At 41.0% G+C, this 14,727-nt stretch overlaps 1 long non-coding RNA gene across 4 annotated transcripts in view; it reads right to left on the bottom strand.

Moving 5' to 3' along the window:
- Positions 1-5,745: 5,745 nt before the first annotated feature.
- The window catches only part of LOC135278688 (uncharacterized), a 51,136-nt gene continuing 42,154 nt past the window's right edge, over positions 5,746-14,727 (bottom strand). For all 4 annotated transcript variants that reach the window (XR_010346136.1, XR_010346134.1, XR_010346137.1 and 1 more), the window contains one exon: positions 5,746-10,006. This is a non-coding gene — a long non-coding RNA (uncharacterized LOC135278688). The remainder of the gene's footprint in view (positions 10,007-14,727) is intronic.

The following is a 14,727-nucleotide window of genomic DNA, read 5'->3' as shown; positions in this document are numbered from 1 at the left end:
GAGCATGGGAAGTTCTCTCCGGGCTGGGACTCTCTTCTGTGTCAGATGTAACAGAACCTACAGAATTCATCACACACAAGACAAAAGAAATCAGGAGAGAGCAGGACATATGATAATGTAATTTGTAAGACTCTGGATCAAGGATATGTTGAAGTTTTCTGATAATAGTGACATGGGAAGGTCAGAATCTGATGATAGCAAACACTACTGAAGTCACAGCACTTGGGACAGCAGTGATTTCAGCCCAAATGCATTAGCTCACAATAATATTTATTTCAAAACATTGACATGAAACTGTACCCATGACTAACGAGGTGTAATTTGGTGTTCCTTTCTGTAGAAACTGAATGTTCTCTCTAAAATCCAGTTTCAGTAGATATCTGTATCAGTTATACGTTTTTCAGCCAGCAGCCATTTCAGCTCATTGCTAAATTTGAGGCCCATGGCTTAGAGCAAAAGAATCATTTGAGAAAAGCTAAACTAGGGCTGAAATGTACCACACTGTGGCCTCCACATTACCCCTGTTTCAGCTCCAGCAAACACCTTCCCAAGGAAAAAACATAACTTGATCCTGTACCAGTATTATTTTAATTAGATCTGTAGCAAATAGCCCAATATATGATTGCTGACTGACTCAAAAATAGCTTCAACTACGAGTAATAAGAAACAGGTTAGAGCAGGGCCTAGAGCCTGGAGATGTCACCAGGCTGCAGATCAAACAGCTGAACTCTTGACAGACTCTGCTGCTTCCCTTTGCCCCCTGTTTCCTGGAACAGCAAATTCAGGAGCCATTTCTCAGTCACTGGCCAGTTCACCCTCACAAACCTCTAATGGCATACCTGAACTTCCAAATCTCACAATGGAAATAGAAAAAAAGTCCAACTCAGAAGTTTCCTGTGTCTCAAAGGCTTGTTTCTTTGTACTTTCTGGACATGCTTTTGTAATGTGTATTTCAGGTGGTTGACAGGCCTCTGTTTGACATAAGTTTGGGGGAAAAATGAAAAAGAAAAGCTCTTAAAATGTTCTTTTGTAGTTATTCCACTGAATAAATATTTTTATTGTGGCCAGAGATAAAATGCAAAGTGCTATTTCCCGAGTTCTCACTGAGGGCTTTCAAATTTTCTTTACTTGAGAAAATTAGTGTGATTCCCACAGTTCCCCAGGGAACTAGTGCATTTTACTCTGGCAAGAACCACAGGGACATAAAGCTCTATGGGCTCATATTTTTTAAACCATTTCACTCATTGATTTTATGCCTTAAGGAATCCAGAGTTCAGAATAGCCTTTTGTGTGCCACAACAACGAGGCCACCGGCCGGTGACATTTGTAAATCTACTGTTAATTGCTTGTGTTCCTGGGCTCCAACGCCTCAATGCTTTGAGTCACGTATCTAATGATGTCAAAACTAAAACTTGCCAACCCCGAGGCAGAGGGGGAATCATGAGGGAGGGATGAAAAACCAAGGTCTCCTGGCTGGTGGCTCCCAGGTGCTTGCTGGTTGATCAGCCCCAGGCTGGGGAGGGTTACCTGGGGCAGCCCTGCTGCTCTTCCTGCCCCTCTGTGTCACCAGGGCACTGCTCACCTCCAGAACATCTTGTTAGTGCCGGGCCCCAGCTGGGAAGAGCAAAGATGCCAACAAGAAGAACTCACCTCTCTTGCTGATGAGCAAACTCTTAACAGGAGTCCAGCTCCTCGGATCTAATTACAGGGGAAATCTTCCTCTCTACTGACTGTGAAGAGAAACAGAGGAAATCTTACCTGACTCTGAGCTAGAATTGGATTGGGATTATTGTCTGCTGGAGACATAGAATGTATTTTTTGTCTTTAGGTTCTATAATATCTGGCTTTTTGATAGTGTGCATATTTAAAAATATTAAAAATATCATCAATGCCCTGAAATTATTAAAACAGGCTTCTAACAATACTGTTAGATGATCAAGGTCCAACCTGTTGCACAGACAAATAAAAAAATATTACAGCCTAAGGGAGGTTAGAGCCCTGAACTTTTCAGGAGGATTTTTTATACAGGAAATCCACAAAGAGATGTATAAATTCATACAAAAAATAATTACATTGCAAAAACGTGAACCTCATGTGCCCACAAACTTCCCTGTTCCATTTAAGTCTCTTATCACTTTGAAATAAAACCAAACTGTTTTAATTAACAAGGCAGAGGTATTGTAGAAAAATAAAAATATTACTTATAAAAATAGTACTGTCTTTGTACAGCACTTTCAATCATTAGGTCTCAAAGTAATATACTGAAGTATGATGATTCTTAATATCTAGATAAGGAAATTAAGGTACACAGAGGTGAAATCACTCACCTAAAATCCTCCAGTGGGTCAGAAATATCAGTGAAAAGAGCAGATTTTGAAACCTTTGCATCATCTTGATGTGTTGAAGAATTTTTTTGAAAAAATTACTGATGATCAGATCAATATCAGATGATGATCAGATCAGATCAATTTATAACATGAAACTGAAGTCCAGGTTCCCAAAATGAGCATCTGGCATTGCCACAGAAGTTTATCCTCCTGAACTTGGTAGAACCTAATGTGCCAGGTACATTATATAAAACTAGTAAATATTAGAGTTTGTCTTGAAGAGATAAAGTTATAGTCCTTTTTGTTATCAAAAATTCTTTTTTGCATCTTCTGAGTCTCACAGTTTGGCTCCCTTGCTATTAACTACACATCTATTTCTTAAAGTTTTCAGTTTTCATGTAACAGCTGCCTCAGAGATCAAAGCTGGTCAAAATATCAGTGGGTGCTGGGAAAGAGTTGTATTCCTTTTGGTGGTTTCCTGTGGTTTTGATCAAAGTACACAGAGATTCCCACTAAGCAGAAACTGACTTTAGTGGGGTTCAGCTCTATTCAGCTGAGAAATAGGAAAATAATCTCCTCCAGTTAGTCAGATGCATAGGCCTGTGTTTATCCTCTTTCTGTCTCTCATCTCCATTTTTCCTGCCAAGTGTTCATTCTGTATGAGCAAACTGAACGGGTTCAGGGTGTCCATAAACCACAACTGCTCCCACTTTACCTTCTCTGTGTGTTCTCAGTTGCCAAACCCCGGGGCTGTAAGAGCACAAGGAGGAGCTGCAGCAGAGGTCTGCAGCAAAGGCTGGAGGGTGACAATGCAGATGGTGCCAGGCTTTGCTTTTGTGAGCAGAAGTGTTCCCTCTTTGTAGAAACACACATTTCAAGGGCAGAATAAAGTGCTTGGGAACACATCTTGTATTATTTAGGAAGAGGTCCAGAAGGCCACCGTCATATATGTTTGAAATTGAACAAACCATCCTTTACATGACTGCTCAGGTTCACCTTAACAAAGTGGCAGCCAAGCAGATAAAATAGATTTTTTACAGCTGTTTTATTTTCTATTGCCAAGTGTTCTCAAATAAACCTTTAGAAGCAAGAGAATCTATAAGTTTTGGAGTACAAAGGATGATTATATGAGAAAACAGCATTCATAAAAGATAAACAGATTCCCAACCAGTGTAATTACAGCAAAGCAAAAGATTTAATACACTATTATTTACTGAGAAGAGTAGCTTGTTGTCAACTAGATTAAAGTACTTCTAACAATTTCAAATAAAATGAAACAAAATAAACCACTTAAATGGAACTAAAAGAAAACCAGAGTTTTTCTGCAATGGTTTAACTATCTTAGATGAAACTCATTATTAAATTAGACCAGTAAAATTCTGTGATAAAAATAGGGCCATAAATTATATGTTCATTAAAGCCATGGGAAAATGAATGGAATACTAATGAAATTAAACATGAGGGCAAGGGCCAAGTATATGCATCAATCAGGCTTTGTAAAACCCATAATCTGCTCCTGAAGCTGAATAAAACACACATGAGGTCGACGCCCCTGAATTTCTGGAAAGACTAAAATCCTGAAGACTTGATTGTTAGAAAAACAGAGGCTTAATTTTTTGGTATTAGACCAAAGAAATGATTCTTGCAGAAAATAATAATTTATTCTTTTTAAATAAACAAATAAACAAGCAGACTATATATTCTTAATGGAAACATAAATTTCAACATTCTCTGTGAAGGTAAACATCAATATTATTCTTACTGAATTGGGAGAAAACTCTCTTCGACTTCTCAATAACTGAGAAGCAGCTTTTTGGCCCATCCTTTATGAAACTCTCCAGGCCAGCAGCTTTTCAGTGTCAGGCCAATTCTGTTTGTTCCCAAGAGCACAGAACTCCTTGGAGCACATGGGACAGGGTGGGGAATCCTGGGGATGTGCCCACATGGCACAGGATAACGTGGTGATGGTGTGAGATGGGGGACGTGAGAACCCAAGCTGGTTTTTTTAACAGTGGCTTGAAAAGGGAGGTGTGAATAATTCAATACTCTGGCATGCAAAATGGATCTTTGTTCCATGAATGAAATTCAGGGGAAAAACCACAGCTGGGCAAGGGGTGAGCTCTGGCCTGGGCAATGCAGGATGTGGCAGAACTCCCTGCCTTGTCTCACTTCTGGGGAGGGCAAAGAACACAGCCCAGCCAAAGGTTTTGATGTTGACACTATCAGCATTTTCCAAAGGAAACAAATTCTGCCTGGACATTTCCAATGAGCTCTTATTATGTGTTGATATTGAAATGTCAGCACAGCCAACATTTTTCTCATTTCATTTTATCTATGCCCCTAAATTCTTCCTTTTCCATTTGGGATCTCCTCCTCTTGTCCTGAGCTCAGCTGTGACAGTCATTATACAACACTGCAGTGATCTTTTGCCTTCTCAAAGGCTTTTTCTAAGTAGTAGACTATTACTCACTTGTAGTTAGATTGCTACTCACTTAGAAAGGGCCTAATTCTGCTTTTGCAGTCCCCTTTATTGTGAGACATGGCACAAAATATGTAAGTGGTGAACAAATAGGGAGAAAGAGAAGGTCAAGCTTAAACTGATGAGGTTCTCTAGAATAAAAAAGGAGTTATATAAATAGACAATTATATTTTCTCATTAACAAGAAAGCTTTTTCATTTTCTTTCTGGGTCTTTGAATCTACTGTAACAGTCAGTGGGAACTTTTGTTTTCACTGGCTAACTCTGGTTATTCTCAGAAACTTCTAATAGGGAGTTTAGCTTGCAATTTCCTTGTGCTATCAGATGGAGAGTTCTGTGATTATCTTAGTGGGCAAGAGATGAAAACATTCCTCAGGCTGAGAGCTGTCTGAAGATGAACATTTCAGCCTTAATGCTGAGTGGCCAAATTTTGCTTGCTGGTTCCTCAGCATAAATCAAAGGCAACATTATCACAATCACAATGGGAATGAGAAAGGTAGAAGAATCCTAATAAACGAGAGGAAAACAAAACCTCAGGGGGTTTTAGGAATGTGGATTAGCTTAGGTAATTTTGAGCAACTATTCTCAAGAAAGCACCTGGGGACAGTTAAGTTTAATTAGGCTGCAGCTCGTCCTCACTGCAGGTGGTTTTGTTTCTGCCACAAAGCTTTTTCCTCCTCTCAGGTGCAGTGAGCACCAACAAACCCCTGGAACTGCTCCTGCCTGATAAGGAAGGAAGGGAGAGCTGACTGGGCTCATCCATTGAAAGAGGCATCACCAGGGCTGATTTTGAATTACCAAGAGCTAAATCTCAGTGCAAGAGGCCAGGCTGGGCGGGAAGAGATCCTGGAGAGTGTAAGCAGGGCTGGGGACACCCCTGGGCTGCTGCAAGAGGAGCTGGCCTGGCACTGCTCCTCCCAGCCCACCATTATTCCTGGCTGGGCATCCCCCCGAGTGTTGGGTGCTCTACCAGGAACACAAAATCTCTCGGTCTATTCTCCACCTTTTCTTACTCATAGCATCACAAAAATTCCATTTATCTGCCATTTATCCACCAGAAAAATTACAGCTCTGATCTATTTGAAGTCAACACAACTACAGGAAGAAAACTTCAGCAAGTGCACAAAGCTTAGGAAGAGGTTTCAGGTTGCTGAGCAATTTTTTTCCTGTTATTTTTAATTTATTTTAGTTAAATTTTAATCAGGCAGAAAAAATGTGAGCCTAAAAGCAGCTGGAATTAATTATACTTTGTGTTTTCTATATTCACCCACAATTTTTCTTAACATGGTGTCCTTGACATGTTGCATTTGTGACAACGTCGCGGAATGGCTCAATTTTGTACATAATTTATTGAAAAATTTTAAACTCTACATTCTTTGAGTAATTTTCATGTATAATTGAGCTTAAATTGCATTTGGGTTATTTTGAATTGGGAAATCTTATACTGGATCAAGTAATATTAATATGTGCTTATCATCTAATAAGAAGCCATTTCTAGGTCCTTACTGATTTTTAAAATATCCTGGAATCTCATTAAAATGAACTCAAATTACTGTGAAATTAAAATATAAACTTGGCGTTTGAATATAAGAAATTAGGGATTTTTAAACTTCCTGAGTATTTCCTTACTTTCTATTGAATTATGAAGTTGTCCCAAAAATATTTCTGACCGCACTGTCTGGTTTTAAAGTATCGATCCTAGTTTTAGAGAAACACCAGAGAACCAATGAAATTCTGGCAAAACAGACAAAATAAATTGCAGGCCAGACTGTAGCCCTAATGCTCTTAGGCACCCTGAAGCTCCTGTGAGGAGCCATTTAGATCCTTCAGCATGTCACACTGGCTACACTCAGCTGCCACCTTCTTTGTACCCTCGCAGGGGCAGCTGGTGCAAAATGGGACAAAGAGCAGGAAAACGGGTGCGTGGGGGCTGCTAATTTGGGAAGATGTGAATTTTCCCTTCCTCATCACACAAACTCTCACAGTAGTCGCTGAAGTGTCCAAAAATAGGAGCTCGCAGCCCTAACTATAGCCTTGTGAAACAAGGGGGAGCTCGTAGCATCTCTCCATCTCTCCTGCTAGGGAGGCTTGTGGTTTGGGGAGCAGATGGATGAAATGGTGCAGCACATTTCAGCCACTCTCAGTAAGTTGGCAGAATATATCAGAGCACAGCACAGTTCAGCAATATCATTTTAATTATGACACAGCTCAGGTTTTAGCATGAAGATCACTTTGGCCTGATTTTGATTCGTATTGACATGCTAACAGGAAGAAGGGATGATGGGAAAAGAGAAGGAAACTCTAAAATATATTAATATTCATGCCAGCAAAAAATTCGTCATGCATGACCTCAAAAAGTGTAAAAAAGAACATTATTAACAAAGGCAGTACTTGGGAACGTGGCTGGGTTTGTGCTGGTGTCAGCATTTCTGTGGGACATAATTAGCCTTCTTTTTTTCATTGTAATTGGATCTTAAAACACTTCCTTGGTTCTGCAACTTGGAATTTCAGTGCCAGCTCAGCAGCAAGATCCCTTAGAAAAATATTTGGAAATTCAAATCTCTTCTGAATATTGAATAAAACACAGTTATTTCAACTCTTTAAGAAAGGCTTGTTCTGATGGGCTCTCATGACACCTCCTTGTTCAACACCTTGCTGCTCACCTAGATCTGCAAGTAAACTTTTGCTCTCCCATTCCTCCTGGAACTGATACATCTAAGAGGATGAAAATTTGTTTATATTACTACTTTGTACAACAGAAGAATCACTACATTTTCATTGCATCCCTTTGAGGGTCTCCCTGAAGGCACAGGGGTGGCATTGGTCTAGAAGTCTGAAGAGTCCAACCTTCAGAAGTTTTGTTCTTGACAAGAACATATGAAAAGGTGTTTGATTTTTTCCCTGACGATTCTGTCTTTATAAAATATATTTTAAGATGTAAAGAGAGTGTATTTGATATAGAAAATTAGTAGGCTAAACAAAAAAAGCACCAACAAGATTTATTTAGAGCAGAATTTTACTTTACTGCATCACTGTAACAGTAAAAAAATCCTCATTTAATGGTAAATACTGGTGTTATAATGTTTATATCCTGGGATTGCAGATTGCTATGCAATATGGCTTGACTTCTTTCAGATTACAAATTCAAAATTTGTGAAAAAATAGATATCAAATTATGACAGCAAATAGGTAGAGTTTGCAAGAGTTCAGGATGCTGAGAAAAGAGCATTTTTCATTTCTGACCATTGATGTCACATGAGACGTGAGATTTTGAAAATCAGGCCTTAATTTTTTTTCAGCTTTCCAAAGCACTCACTTGCCTAGAGATCAAGACAAATGGCCAGGAAGATTTATAGAAACACCTAAACATTGGTTTAGTCAATGTAAATGAAGCCTGTAAACCTGTCAGATACTTCTGTAGATCATACTGGATGTCCAGCTACATATTTAAAAATAGAAAACAATTGCAAATCAATTCCTTTGAAGTTGTAACCTCTCATAAACCTTATCAGCTATTGGCACCTCAGTATCCAGGGATAAATTGCTCACAGCTTGGATTCTTATCTTAAAGATGCTCTTTACCTGTATGATGCAGCAGCCAAACACAGATGGACAAATCACAGCTGAAGCAGCAGAGTGTTTCTGCTGAGGGACAGTACCAGAGCTACAATAGCCCTGCACATGCCATGGAACCATTTGAGGCATTTCTCTTGTGAGATTTTATATTCATGCCAAGCCAGGTCAAAATGACTGAGATTTGTGATTAATTTTCCCATAATACCAAAATGAATTTTTCCTGTTTCAGCTTACTCCTGTGTCATCTAATATAGACTTGCTAGGATTATACAGGGAGATGGCACATGTTTTGCTTGGAACAGATGCAAACTTGGATCTAAAATGAGAGGTGTGTTTTGTAGGTTGTTACTGATGACATATGGGCAGGATAAATTCAGAACAGATTGTCATTTAACACCACCAAGAGCCTTACCCTTCAAATGAGGCTGGATATGATCCTAACAGGTTACATCCTGCCTGCACTTGTCTCTTTGTGTCCCAGAGGAATTGTTTCAGCTCCTCTGGCACCATGACAAATTCACAAGATCACGTGCCATCGAAAAGGAGGACTTTGATGACCTGAACTGCTGCAATGCTCTCGTGGTGCTGTGTGTCCCTTTGTGCTCCTTTCAATCCACACGTGCACAGCACAAGCTCCTCAGGCCTCTGCCATACTGAGGCTCACAGCAGGAATTCCAGCATGGAACACCCTCATGGGACATCTGATTCCCCAGTGTTTCACCTCCAGGTCTCTGTGGTGCAAAGCAAGTGAGAGCCACTCTGCCCTGAGAGTGCCAAGGGGTGGAGGGAAGCCTCTCCCAGGCCATGATCACACTCACTGGCAGCTTGGAAATGCTGATTAGCAGAAAGGTATTAGGCTTTAGCTGTAAATCTGAAACTTTTGGCTTGCTAGACAGTCACCTGTGGGTGACTGTGGATTAATGATGGGAGAGATGGCTGCTTTCCATGGAGCTGCCTTCTGGCTTGTAATCAGCTCCTTATTACCTCACCAGTCCAAGAAAATTTCCAGAGAACTGTGCTGGCCTTTTCTCCTGTGGCATGAGAAAGAGTGATCAAAAGAAAGGGAGGAAGAAAAAAAGAGACCAGAAATAAGTCACTTAGTGTTCTGCTCCTCTGACAAGAGCTCAGAGCGGGGTGAGGAAAGAGCTGTGTGAGTTGTGCAGCTGCCAGAGGACACTGAGGAATCCTGAGTGCCCAAATGAACACCTGGCTCCATGAGACTGCACGTTGTGCCTGCATGTGAGACCAGTCCTAAGTGTTCTCAATTTCCATATTAATTCAAGGACTGCCGCCAAAGGTAGAAACCCAAAGTCTCCAGGGAAGAAAAACAAATTGCTTTGAGTTCTGAAGGAAATCAATATTAGACGGTGCATTGGTTAAAGTGTTGAAACCCATGGATCAGTTCCAGATCCTGTGTAAAGAGATCCCTTAGGAATTCTTAGAATAGATCTTCATTATATTCAGCTTAGAAGCACTTCAAGAAGGAGACAAAGTAAAGCTGGACAATTCTGCAAGTAGCTTGTCTTTTGTCTTGGAACCCAAAATATATTTTGGTGTAGTTTCAGACTGCAAAACCTGTGAGCTCTGGCAGCAGAAACACCACTCTGCTTCCACAATCTCCTCACCTGGGACAGTAAAGAGCAAAAAAACAAACACCTCATGTTAAACGAAATAAAAATTTACGTGAAATGAGAGACAGCACAACCACCTTCAATTACAAAGCTGGTTCCTAGAAGACCACTCTGAGGCCTTAAGAAATAATGTGAAATTAGGAGTAAATATATAGGTGAGTTACAGGAATATGAGTTTTTAGAAGAGAGAAGACGCTGTATTGATTTAACCACTCCTAGGCAGTAAAAGGACATGCTCTTCTGTTCCAGCTGTGCCACTGCAATATCCTGCCACTCTCAGCCTAATCCTCATGACAAATCCTCAGATTCCCTGTGGTAGAAATCATACTGCCTCAGATCTGCTGATGCTCAGGCTGCTTAAGTGACTTTTGCTTAACCTTTATCAGTCTAAAACAAGGCGCATTAGTTGAAATGGTCCAACAGCACATTTTTTCACTAACCCATCTAATTTTTGAATAAAATGGGTTAGCGAGACAGTGCTGCTGGCATGTTTGAGGGGGCTGTTACCTCCAGCACAGGAATGGTAAGTAGGTGCTGGGGACTGTAGAACTTTTGACAGCTTGAGAGAGCTGTTTGCAGAGTGAACCTCACACCTCACCCTTCTTCAGTTACCTCTTTCAGGTTCATTACAACCTTAATGCTCTGGGCAATAAGGAAAGTTAAGCCAAATGGTGGACCAAAACAAGAAAAAATGAATCAAAACAAGAAAAAATAAAAAAAATTCAAGACTGTTATAATATCTGTCTTTGCCCAGTCCCACAATCCCAGGCAAGGATTGTAGGTACTCTCATTTAATTAAAAATCAGAACCCAACCACCCCTTTGGCAAAGACAGTGTTGGTTTCATAAATCAGTGAAACAACCCACATTTTCAAGAACTTCCTGAGTCTTCAAAAAGCCAGTAAAACCCATATCATCATCATGATACATGGTTTCATAACTAAATACTTATTAAAGACCAAAAGCACACATACACACTCTCAAAGTCAAAAAGCATACAGAGATCCATGCCACACTCCATTTACACAAAAGCCTGGATAAAAAAGGAGCAAGTCACCATCTGCTGAACCATCTGTGCCATCCAAGTCCTGTTCTTCATTTATGGTCACTGGGATAGGAGCTTCCACAAGGGAAAAAAAATGCTCAGCATCATCAGAATCCCCAAATAAATATTTGGTACCTTCTCATGCCACCCTCAGCTTAGTCCAAATAGTGGTTTCAGGACAAAATTTTGGCTGTGGACAGATTTGTCTGAGCTTGCTATATACTTAAGGACTGAGGACATGTTTTTAAACAGCAGTTCAAGTGCTGAGTGAGTTGTCTGAGGGGTTCTGCTGTTTCTGCTTCAGTGCTTGCCATGGCAGTAGCCCATCACCTTGGCAGAGAGCCACTGTGGGAAAGGATGCACTGTGTGAGCTTGTGGGACTGGGGCCATGTGCAAACCAGAGTTTTGCCTGTTCATCCTCATCTGCTTTCAGTTTAAAAAGGAAAAGCAATGAGACTAACAAGCCCTCTATTTCTTTCTGTACAACTGGCATTTAAATAATTTTTGCTACATGATAACTGTTTTAATGTAAGCCTACTTTGATGTTTAGCCTACCAAAGCATTTGGGTATTCAGAAATTACTTTCCTCCTCCAAAACCAAGTGTTCTGTGGAAGAAATATCTCTCTGAATGTGACGTGAGCAATGAAGGATGGAAGTTTCCTTAGACATCTAAATATTTCCTCAATCAGTTCACCTGTCTGTGTCTTGCCTGCCACCCAGGCAGGCAGAAACCCAGGCCTTGTACTTTCCTGCACTGAAAGCACCTGTGTGTGTAGGGGACAGCTGCATGCCTGGGTTATTTACTGTGCAAACAGCAGGAGATGGAGCAGACAGCTCTTCCAGTCCCTTTGTCTGCAAACACGTGGGTAAATATTTAATCCAAACCAGCCTGTTTGGTGCTGACCAAATTCGTGCATTCCCTGGTTCCCAGAAGCAGCTGTTGCTGCAGAGGTCACAGTTTGGTGGAGATGGGTACAGGTGTCCTGAAGGACAGGGGATGTGGTGGCAGAGATGTGTTTTGGACAGAGTTTCTGAAGCAGTGACCACTCCTAGCTCTGAGCTTCTCCCACCAGAGAGGAGCACCCTCTGTGCTTCACTGCTGCCCTAGGCTGTAGGAAAGTCACCTTCAGAGGGACTCCACAGCAGTGAAATAACAAAATGGGTCAGATGAGCACTGCTTATCTGCTCCAGTGCAAAACAGATGAGTTACTTCAAAAATCCCAGCCCAAACCTTGCTGCTCTGACATCTCATGTTCCCTGAGCTGTCACAGGGCACCTCTGCACAGCTTCCCACTGCTTGTGGCCTGGATGTTCTGCACAGCCTTTCTTTTCCTGTCCAAACCTCTTCTTCACTTTACAATTCTTCAATTATTTTGCCTTCAATCACTGAAGAGAAAACATGCATTAAAAAAACCCAAAAAACCACTAAAAAAGAAAAAAGTGTCTCTTTCTCCCTCAAACTCTTATTCTTCCTTTTGACCCTTCCTTTTCTGAATGCATTTCAGTGGATTCTCCCAGAAGGGATTAATTACAACAGCCCATCAGCAGAGTTACCATTTCCCATGCACATGACTGTGTCCAAATGGCATTTTCAGTCCCATAACAAACACAATTAATGGCTGCTGTCACCAGGTTTCTGTAGCAGCTCCATACTCCAGACTGCCCTGAGCAGCCACAGCTTTGGGTAAGATAAAGTGACCTTAAATCTTCTGCTCTCTCTTTTGTCTTCAGCTGGAGATTGGCTTGGTTTCATGGCACAGAGCCATCTAATAGAGGCTGCTCTGGTGCATCATGGGCTGGCACGGCCCCAGAGGGATATTCTTGCAGAAAAGGATGTGCTGGAGCTGAGGGCATTTCCCAGCTCATGGTCCAAGGACAGCAGGCAGAAGACAGCCAATAATGTGCTGCCACTTCGTCACTCTACCACCTTGAAGGCCCATTTGCTAACAAGAAATTCCCAGGATTTTGTTTAGTCCCTAGAATGGGACTAATGAATGACCCTAGAATGGGTCATTATCCATCTCAGCTGGTTTTATTTTCACATGTTTCATAAGCTAATCCCTAGAACTGGACAAGGCAAAGGGAATGTCATTGGAAGACTTTTACAGTCATGTCTCATATACATAAATGATAATTCAATGTGTAAAGCATCAACTAACAGATTTGCAGTTCATGCTAATGATCCATTCTTTAGTACAAAGGGAAATAATTTGCACAACTGTGTTAGCCATTGTTTATATAAATATTGTACAAATTCATGATCAACTCCCAGTCTTAAGAAATGATGAGCTATGATAGCTGAGGAGTTCTCAAGGTACCTATTTACTAGAAAGGGAAGCAAGACCTAAAATGAGCAAAATGTTGTGTTTAGAGGGGGATCCCAGAGCACAATGCTCATTTAAAACAGGAAGGGTGAATGCTAATCACAGCTAATAGACAAAGCAGACTCACTTCCCACAGAAAAATGATTTAGTGCTTCCATTAGAATTCCCACACAGCTTGAAAGCAAGACTGAGAAAACTGGCATGGAATTGGGCACTGGTGTAGGAAAAACACAGCTCTGCCTTGAGTGTAGGAAGCTGCAAAGGTAGTGATAAGTGGATAATGGACAGGATTAGCACAAAGCCTGACTGCCCCCTGGGACAGTACAGAGGCAGGGTTTATTCCTCTCCTGAGAAGGGGGAAGGCATCCAGGGCAGTACAGCTGAGCTGGAAAAGGTAAAAAAAAACAGATTCTGGGTTTTGTCCTGACTGCTCTTTGTTAAGGATGGAACTCTCCAGCAGCAGAACTGTGGTAACCTACTGTTCACTCCTGTAGGGACTGGCCCCCTTCGGATCCTATTGTGCTGAATCATGAATTGGACTGGAAATGGGATGTTTATCTTTCTTAAACAACATTCATATATTTTTTTGTGTCACAGTGCATAGACTTGCCTGACTCAGCACCACTTTAATGAGAAAGAAGTAGGACTCCCTCATAGTGAGGAATATTCAGGCCATAAAAATGGACTATATTCCTATTCCTCTCTGGCTCTTTCCATCCCTGACAGAAAAAGCAAAGAGGATCAGTTCATAACTGTCCCTCTCAGCCTTGGCTTCTTGTGGCAGCAGATTGCAATGTCCAGCCAACAGGGCTGCACTGCTTCCTGCACTTCATGTATAGGGAGGATAAGGATGTAAGGATATTTGGAGACAGTAATTCAGAGGAGAACTGCTCTAAAAGCCGTGGATTTGGCAATATTTTCAGAAGAGTGTGGCTCTGCCTGTTCAACCCTCCCTTGTGCATTTCCAGACACACCAATACAGCGTTTTCACAAGCTTGTTGGATATATCACTAAGCACCCTCATATTTAGAAGTCACAAAAATAAATTAATGCCTTTCTGTTTTACAATTAGATGTTTAAGAATATTAACTTTGTGCACCAAAGATTTCTTACTGCTAGATTTCCAGACCACACCTTGTTTCTGCTTCTCAAACAAAGTTTTACTGAAGAGCCACAGCTGAAGGATGAGGAGTTGAATGGTGTTCCAATTTTTGCTTTTTCACCAGATTTTATTCCTGGATTTAAGCCATTTGTTTTTCATTGGCAATAAATAAATCCAAAGGTATCAGAAGTGGCACTGTCTAGCCTGCAGCATTGCTGTTACCTACAAAATGATGAAGAAATCT

This window comes from Passer domesticus, chromosome 11 (assembly GCF_036417665.1).
Source record: "Passer domesticus isolate bPasDom1 chromosome 11, bPasDom1.hap1, whole genome shotgun sequence".
Classification (NCBI taxonomy): Eukaryota; Metazoa; Chordata; class Aves; order Passeriformes; family Passeridae; genus Passer; species Passer domesticus.
The sequence above is the reverse complement of the archived record's forward strand: the minus strand, read 5'-3'. Positions and strand labels throughout refer to the sequence as shown.